The 19,807-nt window shown below is 39.3% G+C and overlaps 18 non-coding genes across 18 annotated transcripts; 9 read left to right on the forward strand and 9 right to left on the reverse strand.

Annotated features, from left to right (window-relative positions):
- Positions 1 to 339: 339 nt before the first annotated feature.
- On the reverse strand, positions 340 to 411 carry TRNAQ-CUG (transfer RNA glutamine (anticodon CUG)). Its single transcript has one exon. It is a non-coding gene; the product is annotated as a tRNA-Gln (tRNA).
- A 259-nt stretch (positions 412 to 670) lies between these two features.
- On the forward strand, positions 671 to 742 carry TRNAQ-UUG (transfer RNA glutamine (anticodon UUG)). The gene has a single exon. It is a non-coding gene; the product is annotated as a tRNA-Gln (tRNA).
- Positions 743 to 1,655: 913 nt separating this feature from the next.
- On the reverse strand, positions 1,656 to 1,727 carry TRNAQ-CUG (transfer RNA glutamine (anticodon CUG)). The gene has a single exon. It is a non-coding gene; the product is annotated as a tRNA-Gln (tRNA).
- Positions 1,728 to 4,096: 2,369 nt separating this feature from the next.
- TRNAQ-UUG (transfer RNA glutamine (anticodon UUG)) lies at positions 4,097 to 4,168 on the forward strand. Its single transcript has one exon. It is a non-coding gene; the product is annotated as a tRNA-Gln (tRNA).
- Positions 4,169 to 5,049: 881 nt separating this feature from the next.
- TRNAQ-CUG (transfer RNA glutamine (anticodon CUG)) lies at positions 5,050 to 5,121 on the reverse strand. Its single transcript has one exon. It is a non-coding gene; the product is annotated as a tRNA-Gln (tRNA).
- Positions 5,122 to 5,380: 259 nt separating this feature from the next.
- TRNAQ-UUG (transfer RNA glutamine (anticodon UUG)) lies at positions 5,381 to 5,452 on the forward strand. The gene has a single exon. It is a non-coding gene; the product is annotated as a tRNA-Gln (tRNA).
- Positions 5,453 to 6,365: 913 nt separating this feature from the next.
- TRNAQ-CUG (transfer RNA glutamine (anticodon CUG)) lies at positions 6,366 to 6,437 on the reverse strand. Its single transcript has one exon. It is a non-coding gene; the product is annotated as a tRNA-Gln (tRNA).
- Positions 6,438 to 8,849: 2,412 nt separating this feature from the next.
- TRNAQ-UUG (transfer RNA glutamine (anticodon UUG)) lies at positions 8,850 to 8,921 on the forward strand. Its single transcript has one exon. It is a non-coding gene; the product is annotated as a tRNA-Gln (tRNA).
- Positions 8,922 to 9,802: 881 nt separating this feature from the next.
- On the reverse strand, positions 9,803 to 9,874 carry TRNAQ-CUG (transfer RNA glutamine (anticodon CUG)). Its single transcript has one exon. It is a non-coding gene; the product is annotated as a tRNA-Gln (tRNA).
- Positions 9,875 to 10,133: 259 nt separating this feature from the next.
- Positions 10,134 to 10,205, forward strand: TRNAQ-UUG (transfer RNA glutamine (anticodon UUG)). The gene has a single exon. It is a non-coding gene; the product is annotated as a tRNA-Gln (tRNA).
- A 913-nt stretch (positions 10,206 to 11,118) lies between these two features.
- TRNAQ-CUG (transfer RNA glutamine (anticodon CUG)) lies at positions 11,119 to 11,190 on the reverse strand. Its single transcript has one exon. It is a non-coding gene; the product is annotated as a tRNA-Gln (tRNA).
- Positions 11,191 to 13,552: 2,362 nt separating this feature from the next.
- Positions 13,553 to 13,624, forward strand: TRNAQ-UUG (transfer RNA glutamine (anticodon UUG)). Its single transcript has one exon. It is a non-coding gene; the product is annotated as a tRNA-Gln (tRNA).
- A 913-nt stretch (positions 13,625 to 14,537) lies between these two features.
- Positions 14,538 to 14,609, reverse strand: TRNAQ-CUG (transfer RNA glutamine (anticodon CUG)). Its single transcript has one exon. It is a non-coding gene; the product is annotated as a tRNA-Gln (tRNA).
- A 259-nt stretch (positions 14,610 to 14,868) lies between these two features.
- On the forward strand, positions 14,869 to 14,940 carry TRNAQ-UUG (transfer RNA glutamine (anticodon UUG)). Its single transcript has one exon. It is a non-coding gene; the product is annotated as a tRNA-Gln (tRNA).
- A 913-nt stretch (positions 14,941 to 15,853) lies between these two features.
- TRNAQ-CUG (transfer RNA glutamine (anticodon CUG)) lies at positions 15,854 to 15,925 on the reverse strand. Its single transcript has one exon. It is a non-coding gene; the product is annotated as a tRNA-Gln (tRNA).
- Positions 15,926 to 18,293: 2,368 nt separating this feature from the next.
- Positions 18,294 to 18,365, forward strand: TRNAQ-UUG (transfer RNA glutamine (anticodon UUG)). The gene has a single exon. It is a non-coding gene; the product is annotated as a tRNA-Gln (tRNA).
- An 880-nt stretch (positions 18,366 to 19,245) lies between these two features.
- Positions 19,246 to 19,317, reverse strand: TRNAQ-CUG (transfer RNA glutamine (anticodon CUG)). Its single transcript has one exon. It is a non-coding gene; the product is annotated as a tRNA-Gln (tRNA).
- Positions 19,318 to 19,576: 259 nt separating this feature from the next.
- On the forward strand, positions 19,577 to 19,648 carry TRNAQ-UUG (transfer RNA glutamine (anticodon UUG)). The gene has a single exon. It is a non-coding gene; the product is annotated as a tRNA-Gln (tRNA).
- The last annotated feature ends 159 nt before the right edge of the window (positions 19,649 to 19,807 follow it).

Consider the following 19,807-nt stretch of genomic DNA (forward strand, 5'->3'; position numbering starts at 1 on the left):
TTGTTTAAATGTACTTACTTTATTTGGATCACACCTTTCTCGAAAGAAGAAATAAACTCTAAATTATCAGGAAACAATTCAACTGATTTTAGAGGCCTCCTGGGCTTTCAATGCAAATCGCTGAGATCAAAAGCCAGTTTAATAGCCATTATACCTTGGAGCTTTGGAGATATGAGAGTGGGCAGTTTCTTTGTGGCAAAAGAGAGTCATCCCCAGACCCAGAAACTATTAATATTCTTTGGTCAAAGAAGACTGCCATCAAAGTGGGCTGTAAAGCAAAGCTATTGCTGTTATATCTATCTGCAAATGAAAGGCAACTCTAAAAGAGAAGCAGCCCCAAGGTCCCACCGAGACTTGAACTCGGATCGCTGGATTCAGAGTCCAGAGTGCTAACCATTACTCCATGGAACCCACATATTCAGTAGCATGATGCACTTCATTCTGGAAAAACAGAGCACATCAGAGAAAATATGTAATATTCCTATATCATTAGACTCCAGAGGAAGAATTTAATCCAAATGAGACATGAAGCCAATACTTTGCGATTGCACAGCATCCAACAGCAACAGTGCTGCTTCGATATAATATCAGTAAACGGTTACTATAGGTCAGTAAAAATCTTGACTGTGCCCTATATTCTCATTGCCCTTATGAAGCTCTGCTCAACAAGGGTTCCATGGTGTAATGGTTAGCACTTTGGACTTTGAATCCAGCGATCCGAGTTCAAGTCTCGGTGGAACCTCTCTCTTGCTCTAACACACTTTGTCTCCTTGTTGTCTTAAATTATAGGCCAAAGATAGTAATATTCATAAGGTTAGTGGTGTAGGGTATTCATTTTCGCTCTCACTCTCTGGCATAACTTTTCATAAAAATCCACTTTTGTGCCTAGCACCTTAACCTTTATGCATTTTTTTTAAATGTATGAACAGTGAGGTCATTCTGAGTCGATGGGCAGATCTGCATCGGAAACATACATAAAAGATTTGAAATTTTCAAACTTAACTCAATGTTAAGAAACATGCTCAATCTGTGACCCAATGGATTCTCTTTTTACTTGAAGATGCAGCAACAACATTAATAATACCATTTTGGGAAAAGCAGCTCTATTGTATCGCCATTCTCTTTCAAAATTGTTAAAGGGTTAATCCTATGAAAAGCGACCACATTCAGAATCAATGATATTAATCAAGCGTCTTAACAGTCTTTACATGTTTGTAAAATGAAGGTATCAGTTTGAGATGAAAAATAGAACGAAGAACACACTTTTCTTAATTCACAAAAGGCCTGAGGTGTATAAATACTGTTTGTACCGACCAAGGGCCCATTCGTGAATGTACTTACTTTAGTTGGATCATACCTTTCTTCAAAGAAGACATCCACAATAAACCATAAGGGAAAGGTTCGACTGATGGTAAACTCTTACAGAGATTTGAATGCAAATTATTGGATTCAACCTCCAGGGTGCTACCATTACACCATGGGTCTTTCACACCACAGAAAGTGGTGGGTTTCATTGTGGCTAAAGAGCGTCATCCATGGAAAATCTTTCTTTTTTCAAATGCACCCAGGGAATAATGCTATGAAAGTGGGCGACACAGCAGCGTCATTGCTATTAAAACAAGACACTGAGAGGAAAACAAACACAGTAATTCCCAAGGTCCCACCGAGATTTGAACTCGGATCGCTGGATTCAGAGTCCAGAGTGCTAACCATTACACCATGGAACCTACATACTTAGTGACATGATGAACGTCATTGCAGCAAAAAAAGCGCCTTTTAGAGAATGTATGCAATATTCTTTTATCTTATGCCTCCAGAGGAAGAATCCTATCCAAATGAGCTGTAAAGCAAAGAGTTTGCTATTGCGCAACAACCAACTAAACAGTTCCACATTTGCATAATATCCGTGGGCTAGGAATATGAGTTTGTTAAAATGATGCATGAGATCTCGATTCTCATTTCTGTTACAACTCTGTCAGGTTGCACCAGCAAGGGGCCCATGGTGTAATGGTTAGCAAAGAACATTACTGAAGGGCCCCTCGGCCAGCCAGAAAGCCAAAATGGAGAGAACGGGCATGAACTGGTTGTGAATGAGCTTCAAAATGCGTTCACAGGTAATTGAACTGGTGATCTCCTCAGTTTATACACCTGGAACTCCTGTCAATAGCAACAGTCGGCAGCTGGGTTGCCAGACATTTCGTCGAAAAAAATTTGTCGACAGGACAATTGGTCGAAACCATTTGGTCGAAAACCAAATGGTCGAATTGCTTTTGTTTTTTATTTTCACATTTTTTTTTGGGGAGTGGGGGTTGGGGGGGTCCCCGCCAACCCCCTTTTTTTCTAAAAACCCCTTTTTTTCCCTAAACTACAACCTAAAAAATATATATATAAATAAATAAAAAAATCGACCATTTGGCTTTCGACCAAATTACGTCGACCAAATGTCTTTCGACAAAATGTCCGGACAGCGGCAGCTGGTCTGTGTCAATAATGGCAATTTGATTTTGCCATTTTCACAACTCCCTAATAAATGAACAAAATGTTCCATTTGTAGGCACAGTTACATGCTATGGTATGTATACCATGCTTAATAACCACCATAGGAGGCTCAGAGCACCATCCGCATTCTTACGTACAAAACATGTAAGGAAATAATCAGATCTTTTGCTCTGCAGGAGTCAGGCTTCTTTAAAGCCTGACAAAGTGGCAGAGTGCCATTGTAAACTGAGGCATGATGAAACCATGCCCAAGAACCCAGGCAGGTTAAACCCTTCCACTCATGCCCCTAGGCCCCGAACGTCCACGAACGGCCAGGTTCTATAGACAGGGCAGCTGGCATGGATTATGGACACTTTTAACATAGGGTGGTTTTTCAACCTTATCTCCTCTGGGAGCAAAGCGCTGGACAGGGTTTCCTGTACGTTTTTGAGGTTCGCAGGGATCTATGTGTGGATGTTTCTTGGTGTGAAAAGCATGACACCTTTTGGGGTGACACCAGGCTCTTCTGGGAGTTAATTTGCATAATCTCTACTTTCTATTTTATGTGACATGGGCTGCAGTTACATTGTTCTGTTAATAGAGGGCAACACACAGGTCATAGTTCCAAACAGGGGTGCACGGTCTGCTTGCTATCTTACATTTACAGTTCTATTTGGGATTCACCGCCTTTTCATAAACTGAGTACTCTTCCGGAGTATTTCTAACTTATGTAGGTGTTTTGGGGGTGTTACGTGCCTTTGTATGACTGCTGCAAAACACTTGATATTAGACATTGATTGGAAACGACATAAAAAATCCTGACACATATTGTAAGCGGACATAAAATGACCTATATTAGCTAATATAAGTAAACAGACATCACTCCCCCCTCCCCACAAAAAGGGATGTATGCGTACACAAAAAATAAAAATGAAAAACAAGCAACTACTGCAGTTAAAATCTAAAAATGTAAATTCAGTTACATGATCATGACTCGGAAGGGGAAGTTAAAAAGTAAAAAAACACACGGTAGGAGAGAGGTTAGCTTTACATGCCATGAGGGAGGAAGAGGTCTTCCAAGCACTGTTGTGCATGTTTGTCAATCCCTCTGAAACGCAAAAGGGATGTGCACATAGAAATCAAAGCAGAGTCATCCAGAGAGACTATTTAATTCTTTTTTTTTCAAATTCTCAAAAGGAAGCTGCTATCAAATTGAACTATTCATCACAGCCACTGCTAGGAAATCTATGTGCATAAAATGACAATACACCCAAAGGAAAACAAAATATAGCTATAACATGTCAGATTACTAAATTCAGAGTCCAGCCTACTAACCATTAGACCATGGAACCTAAATACTTCCGCAAATGCTGAACTTCATTATGCCAAAACAGAGGCAGTCAGAAACAATATTTAATATTGCTTAATCATATGCCTCAAGAGGAAGAATTTGATCTACATGCTCTATAAAGCACAGAGATTGCTATAGCACAACGTCAATCGACAACATCGCTGTGTTTGTATGATATCAGTCAATTGGGACTATGAATCTGTAAAAATTGTAAATGTGCTCTATATTGCCATTTCTGATTCAACGCTCTCAGGTGCATCTTGCAAGGGTTCCATGGTGTAATGGTTAGCACTTCGGACTTTGAATCCAACGATCCGAGTTCAAGTCTCGGTGGGACCGTTATCTTGCTCTTACACTCCATTTTCTAATTTCTCAAATTACAATTCAACAGAGTTAATATTCAGAAGTTCAGTCGACTCTCTCTGCACGACATTACATTTAAATGCACTTTGGTGCCTGATACCAATACAGTGATGCAACTACATATCGTTAATGTACAATCCCTAAGGTCAATCAGAGTGGGCACCCAGATATCTCTCAGAAACATTTTCCACAGATGAATAATGTCCAACCTTAACTCTATGAAAAGAAAAATGTACACACTATGTGCAGTAGATTCTCTGCTCACTGGAACATGCAGAAACAACATTGATGTGAAAAGATTGGAAAAAGCCCTATTTTATTAACATTAAAAAATGTTATACAATTATTTTGGTGAATCATATTCACTTTCACAATCATTCCTATGTTTCAAGCAATTTGATGGTCTTATTAAATGTGTAAAAAATGTAATTCTTTGAGTTGACAAACTGTATGGAGAGCAAACTTTTTATAACTTACAAGAGTTATGAGTTCTAGAAAGTAGTGCATTTACTGATCAAGTGCCATTGTTTAAATGTACTTACTTTATTTGGATCACACCTTTCTCGAAAGAAGAAATAAACTCTAAATTATCAGGAAACAATTCAACTGATTTTAGGGGCCTCCTGGGCTTTCAATGCAAATCACTGAGATCAAAAGCCAGTTTAATAGCCATTATACCTTGGAGCTTTGGAGATATGAGAGTGGGCAGTTTCTTTGTGGCAAAAGAGAGTCATCCCCAGAAACTATTAATATTCTTTGGTCAAAGAAGACTGCCATCAAAGTGGGCTGTAAAGCAAAGCTATTGCTGTTATATCTATCTGCAAATGAAAGGCAACTCTAAAAGAGAAGCAGCCCCAAGGTCCCACCGAGACTTAAACTCGCATCGCTGGATTCAGAGTCCAGAGTGCTAACCATTACACCATGGAACCCACATATTCAGTAGCATGATGCACTTCATTCTGGAAAAACAGAGCACATCAGAGAAAATATGTAATATTCCTATATCATTAGACTCCAGAGGAAGAATTTGATCCAAATGAGACATGAAGCCAATACTTTGCGATTGCACAGCATCCAACAGCAACAGTGCTGCTTCGATATAATATCAGTAAACGGTTACTATAGGTCAGTAAAAATCTTGACTGTGCCCTATATTCTCATTGCCCTTATGAAGCTCTGCTCAACAAGGGTTCCATGGTGTAATGGTTAGCACTTTGGACTTTGAATCCAGCGATCCGAGTTCAAGTCTCGGTGGAACCTCTCTCTTGCTCTAACACACTTTGTCTCCTTGTTGTCTTAAATTATAGGCCAAAGATAGTAATATTCATAAGGTTAGTGGTGTAGGGTATTCATTTTCGCTCTCACTCTCTGGCATAACTTTTCATAAAAATCCACTTTTGTGCCTAGCACCTTAACCTTTATGCATTTTTTTTAAATGTATGAACAGTGAGGTCATTCTGAGTCGATGGGCAGATCTGCATCGGAAACATACATAAAAGATTTGAAATTTTCAAACTTAACTCAATATTAAGAAACATGCTCAATCTGTGACCCAATGGATTCTCTTTTTACTTGAAGATGCAGCAACAACATTAATAATACCATTTTGGGAAAAGCAGCTCTATTGTATCGCCATTCTCTTTCAAAATTGTTAAAGGGTTAATCCTATGAAAAGCGACCACATTCAGAATCAATGATATTAATCAAGCGTCTTAACAGCCTTTACATGTTTGTAAAATAAAGGTATCAGTTTGAGATGAAAAATAGAACGAAGAACACACTTTTCTTAATTCACAAAAGGCCTGAGGTGTATAAATACTGTTTGTACCGACCAAGGGCCCATTCGTGAATGTACTTACTTTAGTTGGATCATACCTTTCTTCAAAGAAGACATCCACAATAAACCATAAGGGAAAGGTTCGACTGATGGTAAACTCTTACAGAGATTTGAATGCAAATTATTGGATTCAACCTCCAGGGTGCTACCATTACACCATGGGTCTTTCACACCACAGAAAGTGGTGGGTTTCATTGTGGCTAAAGAGCGTCATCCATGGAAAATCTTTCTTTTTTCAAATGCACCCAGGGAATAATGCCATGAAAGTGGGCGACACAGCAGTGTCATTGCTATTAAAACAAGACACTGAGAGGAAAACAAACACAGTAATTCCCAAGGTCCCACCGAGATTTGAACTCGGATCGCTGGATTCAGAGTCCAGAGTGCTAACCATTACACCATGGAACCTACATACTTAGTGACATGATGAACGTCATTGCAGCAAAAAAAGCGCCTTTTAGAGAATGTATGCAATATTCTTTTATCTTATGCCTCCAGAGGAAGAATCCTATCCAAATGAGCTGTAAAGCAAAGAGTTTGCTATTGCGCAACAACCAACTAAACAGTTCCACATTTGCATAATATCCGTGGGCTAGGAATATGAGTTTGTTAAAATGATGCATGAGATCTCGATTCTCATTTCTGTTACAACTCTGTCAGGTTGCACCAGCAAGGGGCCCATGGTGTAATGGTTAGCAAAGAACATTACTGAAGGGCCCCTCGGCCAGCCAGAAAGCCAAAATGGAGAGAACGGGCATGAACTGGTTGTGAATGAGCTTCAAAATGCGTTCACAGGTAATTGAACTGGTGATCTCCTCAGTTTATACACCTGGAACTCCTGTCAATAGCAACAGTCGGCAGCTGGGTTGCCAGACATTTCGTCGAAAAAAAATTGTCGACAGGACAATTGGTCGAAACCATTTGGTCGAAAACCAAATGGTCGAATTGCTTTGTTTTTTATTTTCACATTTTTTTTGGGGGGGGGTTTGGGGGGTCCCCCCAACCCCCTTTTTTTCTAAAAACCCCTTTTTTTCCGTAAACTACAACCTAAAAAATATATATATAAATAAATAAAAAAATCGACCATTTGGCTTTCGACCAAATTACGTCGACCAAATGTCTTTCGACGAAATGTCTTTCGACGAAATGTCCGGACAGCGGCAGCTGGTCTGTGTCAATAATGGCAATTTGATTTTGCCATTTTCACAACTCCCTAATAAATGAACAAAATGTTCCATTTGTAGGCACAGTTACATGCTATGGTATGTATACCATGCTTAATAACCACCATAGGAGGCTCAGAGCACCATCCGCATTCTTACGTACAAAACATGTAAGGAAATAATCAGATCTTTTGCTCTGCAGGAGTCAGGCTTCTTTAAAGCCTGACAAAGTGGCAGAGTGCCATTGTAAACTGAGGCATGATGAAACCATGCCCAAGAACCCAGGCAGGTTAAACCCTTCCACTCATGCCCCTAGGCCCCGAACGTCCACGAACGGCCAGGTTCTATAGACAGGGCAGCTGGCATGGATTATGGACACTTTTAACATAGGGTGGTTTTTCAACCTTATCTCCTCTGGGAGCAAAGCGCTGGACAGGGTTTCCTGTACGTTTTTGAGGTTCGCAGGGATCTATGTGTGGATGTTTCTTGGTGTGAAAAGCATGACACCTTTTGGGGTGACACCAGGCTCTTCTGGGAGTTAATTTGCATAATCTCTACTTTCTATTTTATGTGACATGGGCTGCAGTTACATTGTTCTGTTAATAGAGGGCAACACACAGGTCATAGTTCCAAACAGGGGTGCACGGTCTGCTTGCTAGCTTACATTTACAGTTCTATTTGGGATTCACCGCCTTTTCATAAACTGAGTACTCTTCCGGAGTATTTCTAACTTATGTAGGTGTTTTGGGGGTGTTACGTGCCTTTGTATGACTGCTGCAAACCACTTGATATTAGACATTGATTGGAAACGACATAAAAAATCCTGACACATATTGTAAGCGGACATAAAATGACCTATATTAGCTAATATAAGTAAACAGACATCACTCCCCCCTCCCCACAAAAAGGGATGTATGCGTACACAAAAAATAAAAATGAAAAACAAGCAACTACTGCAGGTAAAATCTAAAAATGTAAATTCAGTTACATGATCATGACTCGGAAGGGGAAGTTAAAAAGTAAAAAAACACACGGTAGGAGAGAGGTTAGCTTTACATGCCATGAGGGAGGAAGAGGTCTTCCAAGCACTGTTGTGTATGTTGGTCAATCCCTCTGAAACGCAAAAGGGATGTGCACATAGAAATCAAAGCAGAGTCACTCCATTTTCTAATTTCTCAAATTACAATTCAACAGAGTTAATATTCAGAAGTTCTTTTTTTTTCAAATTCTCAAAAGGAAGCTGCTATCAAATTGAACTATTCATCACAGCCACTGCTAGGAAATCTATGTGCATAAAATGACAATACACCCAAAGGAAAACAAAATATAGCTATAACATGTCAGATTACTAAATTCAGAGTCCAGCCTACTAACCATTAGACCATGGAACCTAAATACTTCCGCAAATGCTGAACTTCATTATGCCAAAACAGAGGCAGTCAGAAACAATATTTAATATTGCTTAATCATATGCCTCAAGAGGAAGAATTTGATCTACATGCTCTATAAAGCACAGAGATTGCTATAGCACAACGTCAATCGACAACATCGCTGTGTTTGTATGATATCAGTCAATTGGGACTATGAATCTGTAAAAATTGTAAATGTGCTCTATATTGCCATTTCTGATTCAACGCTCTCAGGTGCATCTTGCAAGGGTTCCATGGTGTAATGGTTAGCACTTCGGACTTTGAATCCAACGATCCGAGTTCAAGTCTCGGTGGGACCGTTATCTTGCTCTTACACTCCATTTTCTAATTTCTCAAATTACAATTCAACAGAGTTAATATTCAGAAGTTCAGTCGACTCTCTCTGCACGACATTACATTTAAATGCACTTTGGTGCCTGATACCAATACAGTGATGCAACTACATATCGTTAATGTACAATCCCTAAGGTCAATCAGAGTGGGCACCCAGATATCTCTCAGAAACATTTTCCACAGATGAATAATGTCCAACCTTAACTCTATGAAAAGAAAAATGTACACACTATGTGCAGTAGATTCTCTGCTCACTGGAACATGCAGAAACAACATTGATGTGAAAAGATTGGAAAAAGCCCTATTTTATTAACATTAAAAAATGTTATACAATTATTTTGGTGAATCATATTCACTTTCACAATCATTCCTATGTTTCAAGCAATTTGATGGTCTTATTAAATGTGTAAAAAATGTAATTCTTTGAGTTGACAAACTGTATGGAGAGCAAACTTTTTATAACTTACAAGAGTTATGAGTTCTAGAAAGTAGTGCATTTACTGATCAAGTGCCCTTGTTTAAATGTACTTACTTTATTTGGATCACACCTTCCTCGAAAGAAGAAATAAACTCTAAATTATCAGGAAACAATTCAACTGATTTTAGGGGCCTCCTGGGCTTTCAATGCAAATCGCTGAGATCAAAAGCCAGTTTAATAGCCATTATACCTTGGAGCTTTGGAGATATGAGAGTGGGCAGTTTCTTTGTGGCAAAAGAGAGTCATCCCCAGAAACTATTAATATTCTTTGGTCAAAGAAGACTGCCATCAAAGTGGGCTGTAAAGCAAAGCTATTGCTGTTATATCTATCTGCAAATGAAAGGCAACTCTAAAAGAGAAGCAGCCCCAAGGTCCCACCGAGACTTGAACTCGCATCGCTGGATTCAGAGTCCAGAGTGCTAACCATTACACCATGGAACCCACATATTCAGTAGCATGATGCACTTCATTCTGGAAAAACAGAGCACATCAGAGAAAATATGTAATATTCCTATATCATTAGACTCCAGAGGAAGAATTTGATCCAAATGAGACATGAAGCCAATACTTTGCGATTGCACAGCATCCAACAGCAACAGTGCTGCTTCGATATAATATCAGTAAACGGTTACTATAGGTCAGTAAAAATCTTGACTGTGCCCTATATTCTCATTGCCCTTATGAAGCTCTGCTCAACAAGGGTTCCATGGTGTAATGGTTAGCACTTTGGACTTTGAATCCAGCGATCCGAGTTCAAGTCTCGGTGGAACCTCTCTCTTGCTCTAACACACTTTGTCTCCTTGTTGTCTTAAATTATAGGCCAAAGATAGTAATATTCATAAGGTTAGTGGTGTAGGGTATTCATTTTCGCTCTCACTCTCTGGCATAACTTTTCATAAAAATCCACTTTTGTGCCTAGCACCTTAACCTTTATGCATTTTTTTTAAATGTATGAACAGTGAGGTCATTCTGAGTCGATGGGCAGATCTGCATCGGAAACATACATAAAAGATTTGAAATTTTCAAACTTAACTCAATGTTAAGAAACATGCTCAATCTGTGACCCAATGGATTCTCTTTTTACTTGAAGATGCAGCAACAACATTAATAATACCATTTTGGGAAAAGCAGCTCTATTGTATCGCCATTCTCTTTCAAAATTGTTAAAGGGTTAATCCTATGAAAAGCGACCACATTCAGAATCAATGATATTAATCAAGCGTCTTAACAGCCTTTACATGTTTGTAAAATAAAGGTATCAGTTTGAGATGAAAAATAGAACGAAGAACACACTTTTCTTAATTCACAAAAGGCCTGAGGTGTATAAATACTGTTTGTACCGACCAAGGGCCCATTCGTGAATGTACTTACTTTAGTTGGATCATACCTTTCTTCAAAGAAGACATCCACAATAAACCATAAGGGAAAGGTTCGACTGATGGTAAACTCTTACAGAGATTTGAATGCAAATTATTGGATTCAACCTCCAGGGTGCTACCATTACACCATGGGTCTTTCACACCACAGAAAGTGGTGGGTTTCATTGTGGCTAAAGAGCGTCATCCATGGAAAATCTTTCTTTTTTCAAATGCACCCAGGGAATAATGCTATGAAAGTGGGCGACACAGCAGTGTCATTGCTATTAAAACAAGACACTGAGAGGAAAACAAACACAGTAATTCCCAAGGTCCCACCGAGATTTGAACTCGGATCGCTGGATTCAGAGTCCAGAGTGCTAACCATTACACCATGGAACCTACATACTTAGTGACATGATGAACGTCATTGCAGCAAAAAAAGCGCCTTTTAGAGAATGTATGCAATATTCTTTTATCTTATGCCTCCAGAGGAAGAATCCTATCCAAATGAGCTGTAAAGCAAAGAGTTTGCTATTGCGCAACAACCAACTAAACAGTTCCACATTTGCATAATATCCGTGGGCTAGGAATATGAGTTTGTTAAAATGATGCATGAGATCTCGATTCTCATTTCTGTTACAACTCTGTCAGGTTGCACCAGCAAGGGGCCCATGGTGTAATGGTTAGCAAAGAACATTACTGAAGGGCCCCTCGGCCAGCCAGAAAGCCAAAATGGAGAGAACGGGCATGAACTGGTTGTGAATGAGCTTCAAAATGCGTTCACAGGTAATTGAACTGGTGATCTCCTCAGTTTATACACCTGGAACTCCTGTCAATAGCAACAGTCGGCAGCTGGGTTGCCAGACATTTCGTCGAAAAAAATTTGTCGACAGGACAATTGGTCGAAACCATTTGGTCGAAAACCAAATGGTCGAATTGCTTTGTTTTTTATTTTCACATTTTTTTTGGGGGGGTTTGGGGGGTCCCCCCAACCCCCTTTTTTTCTAAAAACCCCTTTTTTTCCGTAAACTACAACCTAAAAAATATATATATAAATAAATAAAAAAATCGACCATTTGGCTTTCGACCAAATTACGTCGACCAAATGTCTTTCGACGAAATGTCCGGACAGCGGCAGCTGGTCTGTGTCAATAATGGCAATTTGATTTTGCCATTTTCACAACTCCCTAATAAATGAACAAAATGTTCCATTTGTAGGCACAGTTACATGCTATGGTATGTATACCATGCTTAATAACCACCATAGGAGGCTCAGAGCACCATCCGCATTCTTACGTACAAAACATGTAAGGAAATAATCAGATCTTTTGCTCTGCAGGAGTCAGGCTTCTTTAAAGCCTGACAAAGTGGCAGAGTGCCATTGTAAACTGAGGCATGATGAAACCATGCCCAAGAACCCAGGCAGGTTAAACCCTTCCACTCATGCCCCTAGGCCCCGAATGGCCACGAACAGCCAGGTTCTATAGACAGGGCAGCTGGCATGGATTATGGACACTTTTAACATAGGGTGGTTTTTCAACCTTATCTCCTCTGGGAGCAAAGCGCTGGACAGGGTTTCCTGTACGTTTTTGAGGTTCGCAGGGATCTATGTGTGGATGTTTCTTGGTGTGAAAAGCATGACACCTTTTGGGGTGACATCAGGCTCTTCTGGGAGTTAATTTGCATAATCTCTACTTTCTATTTTATGTGACATGGGCTGCAGTTACATTGTTCTGTTAATAGAGGGCAACACACAGGTCATAGTTCCAAACAGGGGTGCACGGTCTGCTTGCTAGCTTACATTTACAGTTCTATTTGGGATTCACCGCCTTTTCATAAACTGAGTACTCTTCCGGAGTATTTCTAACTTATGTAGGTGTTTTGGGGGTGTTACGTGCCTTTTTTTTGACTGCTGCAAACCACTTGATATTAGACATTGATTGGAAACGACATAAAAAATCCTGACACATATTGTAAGCGGACATAAAATGACCTATATTAGCTAATATAAGTAAACAGACATCACTCCCCCCTCCCCACAAAAAGGGATGTATGCGTACACAAAAAATAAAAATGAAAAACAAGCAACTACTGCAGTTAAAATCTAAAAATGTAAATTCAGTTACATGATCATGACTCGGAAGGGGAAGTTAAAAAGTAAAAAAACACACGGTAGGAGAGAGGTTAGCTTTACATGCCATGAGGGAGGAAGAGGTCTTCCAAGCACTGTTGTGTATGTTGGTCAATCCCTCTGAAACGCAAAAGGGATGTGCACATAGAAATCAAAGCAGAGTCATCCAGAGAGACTATTTAATTCTTTTTTTTTCAAATTCTCAAAAGGAAGCTGCTATCAAATTGAACTATTCATCACAGCCACTGCTAGGAAATCTATGTGCATAAAATGACAATACACCCAAAGGAAAACAAAATATAGCTATAACATGTCAGATTACTAAATTCAGAGTCCAGCCTACTAACCATTAGACCATGGAACCTAAATACTTCCGCAAATGCTGAACTTCATTATGCCAAAACAGAGGCAGTCAGAAACAATATTTAATATTGCTTAATCATATGCCTCAAGAGGAAGAATTTGATCTACATGCTCTATAAAGCACAGAGATTGCTATAGCACAACGTCAATCGACAACATCGCTGTGTTTGTATGATATCAGTCAATTGGGACTATGAATCTGTTCAAATTGTAAATGTGCTCTATATTGCCATTTCTGATTCAACGCTCTCAGGTGCATCTTGCAGGGGTTCCATGGTGTAATGGTTAGCGCTTTGGACTTTGAATCCAACGATCCGAGTTCAAGTCTCGGTGGAACCGTTATCTTGCTCTTACACTCCATTTTCTAATTTCTCAAATTACAATTCAACAGAGTTAATATTCAGAAGTTCAGTCGACTCAGGTAGCCGTTTTCACACTCTCTCTCTCTCTGCACGACATTACATTTAAATGCACTTTGGTGCCTGATACCAATACAGTGATGCAACTACATATCGTTAATGTACAATCCCTAAGGTCAATCAGAGTGGGCACCCAGATATCTCTCAGAAACATTTTCCACAGATGAATAATGTCCAACCTTAACTCTATGAAAAGAAAAATGTACACACTATGTGCAGTAGATTCTCTGCTCACTGGAACATGCAGAAACAACATTGATGTGAAAAGATTGGAAAAAGCCCTATTTTATTAACATTAAAAAATGTTATACAATTATTTTGGTGAATCATATTCACTTTCACAATCATTCCTATGTTTCAAGCAATTTGATGGTCTTATTAAATGTGTAAAAAATGTAATTCTTTGAGTTGACAAACTGTATGGAGAGCAAACTTTTTATAACTTACAAGAGTTATGAGTTCTAGAAAGTAGTGCATTTACTGATCAAGTGCCCTTGTTTAAATGTACTTACTTTATTTGGATCACACCTTTCTCGAAAGAAGAAATAAACTCTAAATTATCAGGAAACAATTCAACTGATTTTAGAGGCCTCCTGGGCTTTCAATGCAAATCGCTGAGATCAAAAGCCAGTTTAATAGCCATTATACCTTGGAGCTTTGGAGATATGAGAGTGGGCAGTTTCTTTGTGGCAAAAGAGAGTCATCCCCAGACCCAGAAACTATTAATATTCTTTGGTCAAAGAAGACTGCCATCAAAGTGGGCTGTAAAGCAAAGCTATTGCTGTTATATCTATCTGCAAATGAAAGGCAACTCTAAAAGAGAAGCAGCCCCAAGGTCCCACCGAGACTTGAACTCGGATCGCTGGATTCAGAGTCCAGAGTGCTAACCATTACTCCATGGAACCCACATATTCAGTAGCATGATGCACTTCATTCTGGAAAAACAGAGCACATCAGAGAAAATATGTAATATTCCTATATCATTAGACTCCAGAGGAAGAATTTAATCCAAATGAGACATGAAGCCAATACTTTGCGATTGCACAGCATCCAACAGCAACAGTGCTGCTTCGATATAATATCAGTAAACGGTTACTATAGGTCAGTAAAAATCTTGACTGTGCCCTATATTCTCATTGCCCTTATGAAGCTCTGCTCAACAAGGGTTCCATGGTGTAATGGTTAGCACTTTGGACTTTGAATCCAGCGATCCGAGTTCAAGTCTCGGTGGAACCTCTCTCTTGCTCTAACACACTTTGTCTCCTTGTTGTCTTAAATTATAGGCCAAAGATAGTAATATTCATAAGGTTAGTGGTGTAGGGTATTCATTTTCGCTCTCACTCTCTGGCATAACTTTTCATAAAAATCCACTTTTGTGCCTAGCACCTTAACCTTTATGCATTTTTTTTAAATGTATGAACAGTGAGGTCATTCTGAGTCGATGGGCAGATCTGCATCGGAAACATACATAAAAGATTTGAAATTTTCAAACTTAACTCAATGTTAAGAAACATGCTCAATCTGTGACCCAATGGATTCTCTTTTTACTTGAAGATGCAGCAACAACATTAATAATACCATTTTGGGAAAAGCAGCTCTATTGTATCGCCATTCTCTTTCAAAATTGTTAAAGGGTTAATCCTATGAAAAGCGACCACATTCAGAATCAATGATATTAATCAAGCGTCTTAACAGTCTTTACATGTTTGTAAAATGAAGGTATCAGTTTGAGATGAAAAATAGAACGAAGAACACACTTTTCTTAATTCACAAAAGGCCTGAGGTGTATAAATACTGTTTGTACCGACCAAGGGCCCATTCGTGAATGTACTTACTTTAGTTGGATCATACCTTTCTTCAAAGAAGACATCCACAATAAACCATAAGGGAAAGGTTCGACTGATGGTAAACTCTTACAGAGATTTGAATGCAAATTATTGGATTCAACCTCCAGGGTGCTACCATTACACCATGGGTCTTTCACACCACAGAAAGTGGTGGGTTTCATTGTGGCTAAAGAGCGTCATCCATGGAAAATCTTTCTTTTTTCAAATGCACCCAGGGAATAATGCTATGAAAGTGGGCGACACAGCAGCGTCATTGCTATTAAAACAAGACACTGAGAGGAAAACAAACACAGTAATTCCCAAGGTCCCACCGAGATTTGAACTCGGATCGCTGGATTCAGAGTCCAGAGTGCTAACCATTACACCATGGAACCTACATACTTAGTGACATGATGAACGTCATTGCAGCAAAAAAAGCGCCTTTTAGAGAATGTATGCAATATTCTTTTATCTTATGCCTCCAGAGGAAGAATCCTATCCAAATGAGCTGTAAAGCAAAGAGTTTGCTATTGCGCAACAACCAACTAAACAGTTCCACATTTGCATAATATCCGTGGGCTAGGAATATGAGTTTGTTAAAATGATGCATGAGATCTCGATTCTCATTTCTGTTACAACTCTGTCAGGTTGCACCAGCAAGGGGCCCATGGTGTAATGGTTAGCAAAGAACATTACTGAAGGGCCCCTCGGCCAGCCAGAAAGCCAAAATGGAGAGAACGGGCATGAACTGGTTGTGAATGAGCTTCAAAATGCGTTCACAGGTAATTGAACTGGTGATCTACTCAGTTTATACACCTGGAACTCCTGTCAATAGCAACAGTCGGCAGCTGGGTTGCCAGACATTTCGTCGAAAAAAATTTGTCGACAGGACAATTGGTCGAAACCATTTGGTCGAAAACCAAATGGTCGAATTGCTTTTGTTTTTTATTTTCACATTTTTTTTTGGGGGGTGGGGGTTGGGGGGGTCCCCGCCAACCCCCTTTTTTTCTAAAAACCCCTTTTTTTCCCTAAACTACAACCTAAAAAATATATATATAAATAAATAAAAAAATCGACCATTTGGCTTTCGACCAAATTACGTCGACCAAATGTCTTTCGACAAAATGTCCGGACAGCGGCAGCTGGTCTGTGTCAATAATGGCAATTTGATTTTGCCATTTTCACAACTCCCTAATAAATGAACAAAATGTTCCATTTGTAGGCACAGTTACATGCTATGGTATGTATACCATGCTTAATAACCACCATAGGAGGCTCAGAGCACCATCCGCATTCTTACGTACAAAACATGTAAGGAAATAATCAGATCTTTTGCTCTGCAGGAGTCAGGCTTCTTTAAAGCCTGACAAAGTGGCAGAGTGCCATTGTAAACTGAGGCATGATGAAACCATGCCCAAGAACCCAGGCAGGTTAAACCCTTCCACTCATGCCCCTAGGCCCCGAACGTCCACGAACGGCCAGGTTCTATAGACAGGGCAGCTGGCATGGATTATGGACACTTTTAACATAGGGTGGTTTTTCAACCTTATCTCCTCTGGGAGCAAAGCGCTGGACAGGGTTTCCTGTACGTTTTTGAGGTTCGCAGGGATCTATGTGTGGATGTTTCTTGGTGTGAAAAGCATGACACCTTTTGGGGTGACACCAGGCTCTTCTGGGAGTTAATTTGCATAATCTCTACTTTCTATTTTATGTGACATGGGCTGCAGTTACATTGTTCTGTTAATAGAGGGCAACACACAGGTCATAGTTCCAAACAGGGGTGCACGGTCTGCTTGCTATCTTACATTTACAGTTCTATTTGGGATTCACCGCCTTTTCATAAACTGAGTACTCTTCCGGAGTATTTCTAACTTATGTAGGTGTTTTGGGGGTGTTACGTGCCTTTGTATGACTGCTGCAAAACACTTGATATTAGACATTGATTGGAAACGACATAAAAATCCTGACACATATTGTAAGCAGACATAAAATGACCTATATTAGCTAATATAAGTAAACAGACATCACTCCCCCCTCCCCACAAAAAGGGATGTATGCGTACACAAAAAATAAAAATGAAAAACAAGCAACTACTGCAGTTAAAATCTAAAAATGTAAATTCAGTTACATGATCATGACTCGGAAGGGGAAGTTAAAAAGTAAAAAAACACACGGTAGGAGAGAGGTTAGCTTTACATGCCATGAGGGAGGAAGAGGTCTTCCAAGCACTGTTGTGTATGTTTGTCAATCCCTCTGAAACGCAAAAGGGATGTGCACATAGAAATCAAAGCAGAGTCATCCAGAGAGACTATTTAATTCTTTTTTTTTCAAATTCTCAAAAGGAAGCTGCTATCAAATTGAACTATTCATCACAGCCACTGCTAGGAAATCTATGTGCATAAAATGACAATACACCCAAAGGAAAACAAAATATAGCTATAACATGTCAGATTACTAAATTCAGAGTCCAGCCTACTAACCATTAGACCATGGAACCTAAATACTTCCGCAAATGCTGAACTTCATTATGCCAAAACAGAGGCAGTCAGAAACAATATTTAATATTGCTTAATCATATGCCTCAAGAGGAAGAATTTGATCTACATGCTCTATAAAGCACAGAGATTGCTATAGCACAACGTCAATCGACAACATCGCTGTGTTTGTATGATATCAGTCAATTGGGACTATGAATCTGTAAAAATTGTAAATGTGCTCTATATTGCCATTTCTGATTCAACGCTCTCAGGTGCATCTTGCAAGGGTTCCATGGTGTAATGGTTAGCACTTTGGACTTTGAATCCAACGATCCGAGTTCAAGTCTCGGTGGGACCGTTATCTTGCTCTTACACTCCATTTTCTAATTTCTCAAATTACAATTCAACAGAGTTAATATTCAGAAGTTCAGTCGACTCTCTCTGCACGACATTCCATTTAAATGTACTTTGGTGCCTGATACCAATAAGTGATGCAACTACATATCGTTAATGTACAATCCCTAAGGTCAATCAGAGTGGGCACCCAGATATCTCTCAGAAACATTTTCCACAGATGAATAATGTCCAACCTTAACTCTATGAAAAGAAAAATGTACACACTATGTGCAGTAGATTCTCTGCTCACTGGAACATGCAGAAACAACATTGATGTGAAAAGATTGGAAAAAGCCCTATTTTATTAACATTAAAAAATGTTATACAATTATTTTGGTGAATCATATTCACTTTCACAATCATTCCTATGTTTCAAGCAATTTGATGGTCTTATTAAATGTGTAAAAAATGTAATTCTTTGAGTTGACAAACTGTATGGAGAGCAAACTTTTTATAACTTACAAGAGTTATGAGTTCTAGAAAGTAGTGCATTTACTGATCAAGTGCCCTTGTTTAAATGTACTTACTTTATTTGGATCACACCTTTCTCGAAAGAAGAAATAAACTCTAAATTATCAGGAAACAATTCAACTGATTTTAGGGGCCTCCTGGGCTTTCAATGCAAATCGCTGAGATCAAAAGCCAGTTTAATAGCCATTATACCTTGGAGCTTTGGAGATATGAGAGTGGGCAGTTTCTTTGTGGCAAAAGAGAGTCATCCCCAGAAACTATTAATATTCTTTGGTCAAAGAAGACTGCCATCAAAGTGGGCTGTAAAGCAAAGCTATTGCTGTTATATCTATCTGCAAATGAAAGGCAACTCTAAAAGAGAAGCAGCCCCAAGGTCCCACCGAGACTTGAACTCGCATCGCTGGATTCAGAGTCCAGAGTGCTAACCATTACACCATGGAACCCACATATTCAGTAGCATGATGCACTTCATTCTGGAAAAACAGAGCACATCAGAGAAAATATGTAATATTCCTATATCATTAGACTCCAGAGGAAGAATTTGATCCAAATGAGACATGAAGCCAATACTTTGCGATTGCACAGCATCCAACAGCAACAGTGCTGCTTCGATATAATATCAGTAAACGGTTACTATAGGTCAGTAAAAATCTTGACTGTGCCCTATATTCTCATTGCCCTTATGAAGCTCTGCTCAACAAGGGTTCCATGGTGTAATGGTTAGCACTTTGGACTTTGAATCCAGCGATCCGAGTTCAAGTCTCGGTGGAACCTCTCTCTTGCTCTAACACACTTTGTCTCCTTGTTGTCTTAAATTATAGGCCAAAGATAGTAATATTCAGAAGGTTAGTGGTGTAGGGTATTCATTTTCGCTCTCACTCTCTGGCATAACTTTTCATAAAAATCCACTTTTGTGCCTAGCACTTTAACCTT

The sequence above is a fragment of the Ambystoma mexicanum genome, chromosome 5p (assembly GCF_040938575.1).
Source record: "Ambystoma mexicanum isolate Mex_15411 chromosome 5p, UKY_AmexF1_1, whole genome shotgun sequence".
Taxonomy (NCBI): domain Eukaryota; kingdom Metazoa; phylum Chordata; class Amphibia; order Caudata; family Ambystomatidae; genus Ambystoma; species Ambystoma mexicanum.